Source organism: Anopheles cruzii, chromosome 3, assembly GCF_943734635.1.
Source record: "Anopheles cruzii chromosome 3, idAnoCruzAS_RS32_06, whole genome shotgun sequence".
Lineage (NCBI taxonomy): Eukaryota > Metazoa > Arthropoda > Insecta > Diptera > Culicidae > Anopheles > Anopheles cruzii.
This window is the reverse complement of record NC_069145.1, coordinates 75312843-75323134: the sequence shown is the minus strand read 5'-3', so window position 1 is coordinate 75323134 and position 10292 is coordinate 75312843.

The window sequence follows — 10292 nt, the reverse complement described above, 5'->3', positions numbered from 1 at the left end:
AAAGCAATTTTTGTGTACACTACAAAGGATCACAATATTATCTGCTTCATCGAACACAACATTATTGATAAGTAAAGTTACCAGCCAATAATTAGTAAAAGGATCGAGAGGTCCCTTCTTTTCTCGCTAGAATAGGCCACCTTCAAAGATCACTTTTAGGTGGATCAGTTTCCAGGGCAGCCTCCGCCGGTGTAGTAGTGTTGCGTCGCGTAAAGGATGGCCACCGCGGAAAAAGGGGACTGCGGACGCAACGGCCCACCCATTCCGGGCGTCTGTGGCCCTCCCATTGGGCCTTCACATTCGAGCTTGAAAGCTCCATGCTCGGTGCCGGGGCTGGGTTTTGCCAAATTCCGATCGTACACGTCGCGGTTCGGTTGGCGCGCCGAGTGCGCAAGCTTTCGCAGCGCGCGTTTGGCGCGCACGCCGAAAGGAGGTAAACACGAGACATTAGAGCACACACTCCTCACTACCGTGCATTTCCCACGGTATTCCCGAACGGTTTCGAGTTCCTTTTCGGTGTTCTCTTTTGCGGCCCCATCAGGATCGGATCGTTGGCGTGTTGGCGACGGACGTCTTCTCTCGCGCCTTCTCTCGCTTTGGGGCGCGCTCCGTGGCTCCGTGGGAGGCGCTCGTCGGTCGTCGGGACGCCGCGAGTGCTCAGCGACAGCAAAACGGCCTCGGTCAGAGCCGCGGCCACTGCAATTTAAGATCGCCCCCGTGGATCGGCTCGGCTCGGCGGATAAACGCGGGGACGGAATTTGGCCAGAAAATTCCCGAACCACGGCACGTTTGGTGACGCCAACGCGAGCCTGGCGACCACTGAGTCCGCCTACCGCGCGGGTCGGCAGGGCGAGGCTGGGGCCGAGGCGGAGGCGGCACTGTAACCGATGGGGCGAATTGTTTTGCGTCCTTTGCAGCCCAGCGAACGCTGTGCGTAGCTGGGCCCCTGAGCCTGATCGGCGTGCTTAGCGCGGCGATGATGGCTTCGGTTGGAAGGCTCACTCTACCCCCGTTGTGGCCGCCAACGCCACCGCCGTTGCTGACTGATGTTTTTGCACATCGCGACGCGAACATTCCAGCGAACGCTTTGCCCGTAAATGGCCACAAAACGTTGAATTCAAATGTGCGATCTCACGGTGGTGCCACGCCACGGAACCAATCTTTGTGTCGCTTGGTTCGAGAGAAGAAAAAAATGGCGTTATTACGCTTACCATGTACGGGCGTTGAGGAGCTGTCGAGTGGCCGAACCTGAGCCACAGTTCATCACGAATTCGTGTGTGACCGAGCGGTGATTTTTTTGCGCGATTTAGGGCTGCAGATGCACAGGCTTTGGACCGGACTCCAATTTGTGATCAGGTTGAGGATCGAAGGCCAAAGAAATCGAATTTTAAATATATTTTAAAAGAAATTATGTAAACTTAACGCACATGCGCTGAGCAATTGCACGGTTTTAATAAGGATCAAGCCTTTTTGAATATCACTGCAGTTCGAAGGTGGTCTTGGTCTAACTGCACCTTATCGTTAATATTTAATCTCTTTCTCCTACGTAGAGTGACGTAAACAAAGGAAATTAGGTAACCGTGTGCTTTGTACACTCTATTGATCGATTATTAATACATACGGGCTACAACAAAGTTTAAAGTGATGTTTAATTACAGTGTTTTGACGATAATAACACTTATTAGCTGTGGGCAACCAAAAATTATTTCGGATTGATGCCATTATTAGGTTAGTAATGTTTAATGGCTTGCGCGCTCCGCCTTGTTGTTACACCAAACCGAAGCCGCCCGATGGGTTAAACTTTCCTACTTCCCAATAATCATGAATGGGGCGCAAAACAACCGCGCGGCTCGTTGGTTTCCCATGCCCGTAGGACACAAAACAATGGGCAGATAACTAAATGGGAAGATAAATGTGACGTGTGGGTCACAAGCTCTACACACAAAAAATGAAATAAGTTTTTTTCGTGTGTGCTGCAACCTGAAGTCACATAATGATCATCCACACAGAAAAAGGCTCCTCTCTGATTAGAGGCGAAGGCGCCATTCTCACTTCTTCCCGCGACTGACTGCCTGGTTCGGTAACTAGTAATTTGGCCAATGTTACGGCATTGGAAGCTGGACACACAGGGAGAAAAAACAGGCACAACTGAACCAAAACAAACGGGAGACTAATTTTGTTTCGTCATAAATCATCATCTCTCCTAGTCCGATCGGCCCTCGGGTGATATTTGCCGTATGGTGGCAACCTGTGCCATTGCGTGTGCTCCTTGCTAGTTGCGCCAATCCATATGTAGCCCAGATCGATCTCCAGTTGGCACGGCGGCGTTTAGTTTATTGCCTAGCTTCTTGGGATTTTGCGAAGGGAGAGCTTACTTTGTAGAGCACGGAGCGCGTTGATTGATGAGCCAGGGCAAAGAAACATAAACTGCCCATTTTGGGTCCCCGTCCATCCCAGAGCCGAGCCGAAAGGGTTTGTCTAGCAAGCGAGCCACATGGTTTTTAGGCACGACACAATCATCACGGAATGGCGAATTCTTGGCAACGGTCACACTCGTATCGGACTTGATTTTACTGTATTCGCTCCTTCTACACTTATGATCCGTTGCATTTTTTGTCGGTTCGGTCGCTCATTCATTATTCGTTCGCGATAATTGAAAAAATCCTCCCCTTAGCCACAGGCAGATCAAACGATGGCCCGGGCGATTGTTAAGTGTGCCGAACCTGTAAGGATCCTGGGGTCCGCGATCGATTCTCTGTCCGCCCGGCGTGATTAACCAAAACTGTCCCCCAAATAATAACCACAATGAGTTCTGGAACCAGCTTGCGCATCTTGTTTGCATCTCCGCCGTTCTCGTTGAGAAACAATTCGGGGCTGCGCTGCACGGCCGTAAAAATAAAAATATCAAACTAATTGATACATTAAAATCAAGCGAAACGCTCGTAAATAATATTTAACTCCCTCCGAGCCGTAAATGGTCCGCATCGGCACGGGCAGATTCCGATGGCGGGCGGGAAACGAATGGCAGCGAAAGGATGGTTTGTCTCCCACCGGGACAGTTGGATATCGGGCGAGGATTGGTGGATTCGGTTGAAGTATTCAGAATGCACCGGCACCGTGGTCACCTACCGGATGTACAATCACGGATCGGATGCACCTCACCGCACAGCCAAATGTTATCCTAATTGCTTCGGACGACCCTTGGTTCTGGAGTGCATGGTTTTGATAAATAACTTTGGCGACAATAACGTGCAGACACATGCAAAATCTTATAATATCCATTGTATAATATTGTATTATAAATATTTTTAATTTAAATCACAATTTTCCCTACCCACGCTGTACAGGTTGCCGTTTTTCGGTGTGCAGCATTCCTGACTTTGGGACGGGCTTTTTGGTCTTCTGGTGTCACAGCTGATCAAATGACACTCTCCGGTGTCCCGCACCGATCCAGCGGGAATCGGAAAGCAATCGTTTCGCTTCACCGTCGTCGTCCGCGGTGCGGTGCATTTCGCCAAAAGCAGCAGGATCTCGCCTCGCTGCGCCACCTGAACGCAGCACAGGGATCGCAATCGTCGCACCGCACGATAACGCCGATCGGCGGGGCGACACGAGAGCATAATTAACCAAACGAAGGTGAATATTTTGATGCTTCTATAAATAGTAATGATCGCATTAACATATGAAGCAATAATTTATGCCTCGCGGTGAGCCAAATGAGCTTGCGGGCTCAACTTTCCGCCGCTTTTGCTGCTTCGCCAATGGAGCAGTTTCTGGAGCTTTTGAATGAATGTCGGGAGTAGCCGTTTTGTTGTTTTGGTGGGACCAGCAATTAAAACACGGCCCGGTTCCCTTCCCGGGGCCCGAAAAAGGCAATGGCAGAAGAGGCCCCGCCGGTCAGTCGAGGCCGGGAGTAGGAGTTGCACCGTTTGAAGTTCGTAACGCTAACTCATCCCGATATTGTGGCCATTCCAGTCGGCCCACGGTCGGTGCGAAATTAAAAACAGAGCATCTTGTTATCGTTAACAAACAACCCCAAACGAGCGTGCGAGCGAACCATTAGAATAGAGTCATCAGAATCAGCAAAGCCAGGATTGGTTCGTTTGCTTTATTTACAATCTTACGTGTGTTTGTTTTAAAATAAACCCGACCGACCATAAAAGTCCACCCTTTTTGGAGGTTTTTTTTTTGGTTGTCAACGATCAATCCTTTTGTTACACAATTACCCGCCCATCCGATGGCTCCAAATTACGATCATACAAAATTTATGCGCTGTTTGACATTTTAACTTATCGCTCAGCTGGGGCCACTCGGGGCGACCTGTGGGAAGCGACCGCGAAGAACGGACACGGACAATCCGCGGACACTTCGAGAGCGCGCCTACTCACGCCGGCTCCGCAGGATTAGAGGTTGCTGCGCATAAGCTTCGCTCCGTTCCGACCGCAAAACCCGTGGGGCCCGTTAATTGATAATTAAAGGTTTTTTTGTGCGCTTGTTGTGCCGTTTTATACCCCCGCGCGTGTACCGGTGCTAAACGACCCCATTTGGTCGACCGGCGGGCAACCCGGTCCGTCGCCCCTCTGCTTCCCTGCCACCCTTCGCCGGGTTAACACACACGAAAAAAACGGAAAAATTAAGGACCGGGTGAGTTATTGATTGTAAAGTTGTAGAAGTTGAACACGAAAAAAAAAATGCCACCAACGAGAGTCCTCGCGACTCCCATCCGTCTAACGCGGCCGGCCGGAGGGTGCCCCGGAGCATTAACATCATTATGACCGTACATCGTCACTTCGGGGACCACAGCCTTGTACCGCACAGCTCCAGCGCTGTGCCGGGTTAGATCGACGAATGCTGATTGATATTTATGATTGAGAGGGATTTACGAGCGTACCTGGCCATCGGACAACTCCGGACTCCGGCGGGCCGATAATGGGCCGGCTGTTGGGACGCTGTTCGGGAGTTTGGAGTCCGTGCGAAACCGCCAGCCCGGGTCGTGTGGGGGGTCTTTGTCCTCTGTCCTTTGGGTCGAGCAACATTTGAATTGAATACCCCTGGCCGCCCCTGGTGGTGTCGCCGTTTATTGTGGAAGCGTCCGCCTTGAAATGAATAATTTATTCATTTTTTGGAGAACAAGCTGCTGCCCATTAAATCCGGGTCCTTTAGCGAAAGGAATCGACTTTTTGGGATTTGGTTTGTTGGTTGTTCAATGATTTCGAAGGTTTTAAAAATTAATTTGAAAACGTGACTCATGAATGCGATACTTTAAATATCAAATATAGCGACTAATGAAGAATACACGCACTATCAACTGTTCCTCTGGAGTTCCTCTTGATTTGTCGAGGTCGGCACCAATCAGTACCGAGCTTTGGGTCAGTGAAATTGAAGTGATAAAGTACGGAGAATCAACAGCAAACCAACCGTGCCTTTCCACGGTAAGTCACGCCGATGTCAATCATAAGCGGGTGAAAAGCATCCGATATTCATTCGTTTATAATGATGATACCGCAGCGAGCCTCGTTAACGAGCCACGGGATCATCGGGGCCGGGCACCCGGGTGAAGATCTGGCAAGCGATGACCCACAGCAGTGGCCATTTGATCGTGTGCTCCTCCCGAAGGGCTGCTTCCTCCAGTCACGGGAAAAAACGGGTCATTCAGTGAAATGATGATGATTTCACTTCGGCCTGCCGTCCAGCCGTGGCCTGCCGTCAAAAGGATTGGCTACCACCTTCCAGCAAGGCTAGTGGAGCCGATTTGTGGATTGTTATGGGCGATGGTAGCCGTAATGTGCCATTAAAAGAAGCTCTCGGCAGCGCGGCGGCATTAAGCCACCACATTCTACTCTCCACCCGATCCCTGGTCGGTGCATTATCCCGGCCGATGATCGATGGAGCGGCCAACGTACTGTTCGAGTGCTCTCACGGCATGTGTGCGGCAGCGTGATGATAATAATAACATCATAATTTTCTGCATTTACTGTCATTGAGCGCAGGACGGCGTGCGGGTCAGCTTATTCAATCACGGCACGATCGAGTGCGGGAAGAAATTCGCATTGGTCTTCGCATCTGTCGACTTTACCGTGTTACAAATTACACAATTCGAAATGCGCTTGAAATTTATATGAATCCCCTTGCCGCCAAGATAACGAGTGAAAAATGTTTTGGACGGAACGGACCCGAATTAAATCATCAACCGGGGCCGGGTGATCATAAAGCAGCCGCGATCGCGGCTAATCTGAAACGAGAAAACTTTACAACACCCCGACGACGACGACGGTGGCTAGACGACGGCCCTCATGACGGCCGGTGGTTGCGTCATGGTAGTCATCGCAATGCCTCGGCCACGCACGAAGCGAGCCAATCGAAGTCGAACCCGGTCGGCGAAAGCCGATAAATCCGACAGCGCGGCTGGCCAGGCTAACTGACCAACCGTAGGAAGCCGTTCGCCGAGATAAAGCCCGATTCAGCGCGATACCTCCCCGGCGGTCACCCGGCGGGCCGGGTCGGATCCTGGCCTTCCCTGCCGCTGCACACATAAAAAAAACGAAAGAGGAAAACGACTTCAGCAGTGCGTCGCACGGTAGCGACATTTATGTTTGGCCTGCCTGTCTCACCCACGGTGCCCCCCACCAACGGAACGGGTGGGGCGAGAGCAAGACGGAGCGACCGGGTTGGCTTCGATTGGCCGAAGACGCAAAGACAGGCAGCTCACACTTAACCGTTTTGCTGACGACCGTGGATTACCCGCGCGGTGGCCACTGGAGCTGGAGCTGGAGCGAGAAAGCAGCATCATGTGCCCCCGGATTGAAATACATAAACATCCCGGTCGCGGCCCCGGGCGCGGGGTTGGTGGAATGTGTCACGCGCGAGGTAGCAGGGCTCTTATGTGCGGCAGGAGACCATGTACCCGAAGCCGGCGGAAAAGAGACGGAACGACGGATCGTGTCGGTGCGTAACCGCGGTGGCCACAGCATTTACACAATAAACATAAAAATCGGCCAGCGAACCCCTGGGCGAAGGGCGAAGAATGGAATGTTGAATGGGAGCGGCAGAAGAATGGAATTAACATTAATAACATTATAAAGCAGAAGGCGTCCTCGAGTGTGTGTGTGTGTTGCGTGATGATCACGATGATGATGACGAGGATCCTGGCGCAGGAACTCGTTGGTTTAGGTACTCGGGCGAATGATTTGTGTACGAAATTGAATTAAAAAAGGTTAATAACACAACAAAACGGGTCCACGGGTGATCAAAAAGAGGGAGGTGCCTGATCGTTCGGCTCTCGTTCTCCGATCGGGTGATCTCTCGCTCTCGCCGCTTCGCAGGTCCGGTGCGGCACCATTATCGCAGGACTCAGCGAAGGCGGAGTCAGTCAGGCTTCTTATGCAAAGTACTGAGCTTCCGAACGACACCAACACCAGCACACGCGATCGCACTCTCTCTCTCCCCCTCTCGCTCTTGCGCAAAGGCTTGCGATCGTCATCATCATCGTCATCGTCATCGTCGGGAGCCGCGCGTCGGTGCGTCATTTGCGTGTAGCTCGGGTGTCGGAGCCACGGGAGTGAGCGGGAAGCCAATGGGCCGCTAATGGACCAGAGGCACTCCCCACCGTCCCCCCGCCGCCAACCACCCCGCGGGCCACAACAATGGAGTGGCTTCGCGGCTACTAGTGTCTAGAGTTCGGGTCTGCTGCTCTCTCATTCGCACCCGTCCCGGGGTTTCTTCCGTCCTACGCACGGTCCGGAGTCCGGAGTGGCTCCGTTCTCACACCTCCAACGGCTCCCTGCCTCGGTGGTGCAGTCTGGCCGCGTTTATTTCGCCCTGCCCGTCAGCTGCCAACGGCAGCAGCAGCAGCAGCCATTGACTGCTTCTTCGCCGGAACCTTTTTCCCACACATCCACAAACCGGTGGCCGCTCTCTCTCTCGCTCTGTGTCCGGAGTGCCGTGTGCCTTCTGCTTCTTCTTACCCGTCGACCGCTCTCCCTCTCGCTCGCCTTAGGGCGCACCCGGGCTGTAAAATACCCACGGTGCCGATATACATCAATCGGCCGAGGGAGCCCCCGGAGCTCGGTCGTCGCTCACTCGCCGTCGCTCCGGGGGTTCCTGTCCCGCCTGCACACGTTGCATCTTTCCGTCTCGCTCCGCTGCCACCCCGGCCGTCCTCGGACTCGTCCTTTCCGGGCACCTCCGCGCCACCACAACCGAACGACCGACGACCGACGGGGTGAGACAATCTCGGATCGATCTCGTTCCGGCGCAAGGGACGAGTCGTTTTATGTACGTTGCCTTCTCGCTCGGGCTCGCTCGCTCGCTCCCGCTCTCTCTCTCTCGCCGGGAGCAAGGCCATCCCGCTCGCACAATGGCCCCCGGTGTTGTGTGTATATTTCTCGAGTCTCGGCTACTATGCCAGAAAGTCTTTTGACTTCTGTTACTAGAAACGCGCACACACTCGCTCCCAGTCCAGCGTACTAAACAGGCCGCTTTTTTGGTAGCTTCCCGAAGCCGTACCCACCGACCGAACCTCTACCGAGCCCGATTCGCATCTCGTGTCGCCGCCACCGCCGCACGCTCAATTCAGTAACCAATCCCATCCGCTCACGTACGGAAGTACGGCAGCAGCAGCAGCAGCAGCAGCAACAACGACCAGCGTCGGGAGCAGGAGCCAACACGCGACCTATCGATATACCAGCGCCGACACCGGAGCGTTAAACGATCATCCGAACTCGAGCGAACTGGAACGCGATCCGTCCGTCGACCCAAGTGTGGAATCTTCGGCTTTCGTTCAGCTCGACAGTGCTTAGCGACGTGCGACGAGACGAGTGATTAGCGACGAAACCCTGGAACCTAGCTAGTGAAAGTGAGCAGCTAAATATCGAAAGGACTCGTTCGCATAACGCGTGTGAAAATCTAAAAGACGAGAACCGAGAGACGATAATAAGTGAGCGCTAACGAAAGCAGTGAAGCAGTGAAGCAGTTTGAGGACGAGAACAGCAGTGAATTCCGCCGTTTAAACCACCTTCAAAAATCGTTCCCGAAACGGTGGAAGTCCCGGAACGCCAACACGTTGCGAAGCTTGCGGAAAAGGTAAGTGAACACAGTAATATTTTCTTCATTTATTAGGGAAGGATGTTAGCAATTCCATTTCGACTTCCGGCTACCGGGCTTTAGACCGCCCACTTTTTACCTCGCCTGGTCGGTCCTTTTTTCCCAATCGGGCAATAAATAAGAAAAACACCACCAACATTTATGATGGCGCGCGTGCTACGCAATTGCCATGCGCCGACGGCCGGAACCCCCGCGGAATGGTCCGGATTGCCGACGGTCTTTTTGCGCAATTATGCTGTGGATATTTACAAATGATCCCAGTAGTCCGTTTTGCGTCATGGCTAACGTTGATCGAAACACGGGGCGAGAAATGGCGCTCCCGGAATTACCGTGCTACCGGAATTACGTGCCGCGAGTCAGAAAGAGATGGAACTGGTTGCGCCATTGTGGAAGGATCACGCAGACGGGAGAGAGAGAGACGAGGCGCATTCGGTAGCCGCTATTAGGGGATGGGGCGTATCGAGTCGCTACCGGTTTTTGATTTCTATTCCCGCATTCGCATTGGGCGTCGGCCATCGCGTAACACGGCAGCTATTTGGGGGACCACAGCAAAATGGCGTTCTTCACGCGGATCGCTAGCGGATGGTCGGTATTTTTGCAACGTTTCACCGACACACACACAAGAGGGTGCTCTTATCGGAGGTGGCACAATCAGCAGCACCGCCAAAGGGGCGACCGACCAAAACCAATGTTTTGTAACATGTTCCCTCAATTAACGGCTCGTCGGCCGCCGTTATCGCGCGCGCTGTGTCCGTGCTGGCAAAAATCTTGTCCATCAAGCGAACCGCCGAATAATCGCCGGGTGTCGTCCTCAAATCGGTAGTCGCCAGCCAGAGGCACAAGGTACGAGAGGTGTGCGCTCTAATTTGTGTTTACTTTTTGGCGATGACAGCATTCGACAGCGAAATCACCAGACTGATAGAGTGGCCGTGGGTGGCCGTGGGGAGGGGGGGGGGATGGGTTTGACAACGGCTGCTGACAGTGTGTGTCACTGCACGGCGGCGCACATCAAACGGTGCTACACGCGGGCGGCGGCGGCGATGTCTGTGGCCCATTACTTCCGCTTTGATGAACCGAAACGGTGGGATTGGGGTGGGAAAGGGAACCAGTTCGGTCCCGTTACGGCCCGGTCGGTTGGACAAGGAAGTTTGCCCGGATTCGGCTATGCGGCCACGACCTGGGGCCGGCCG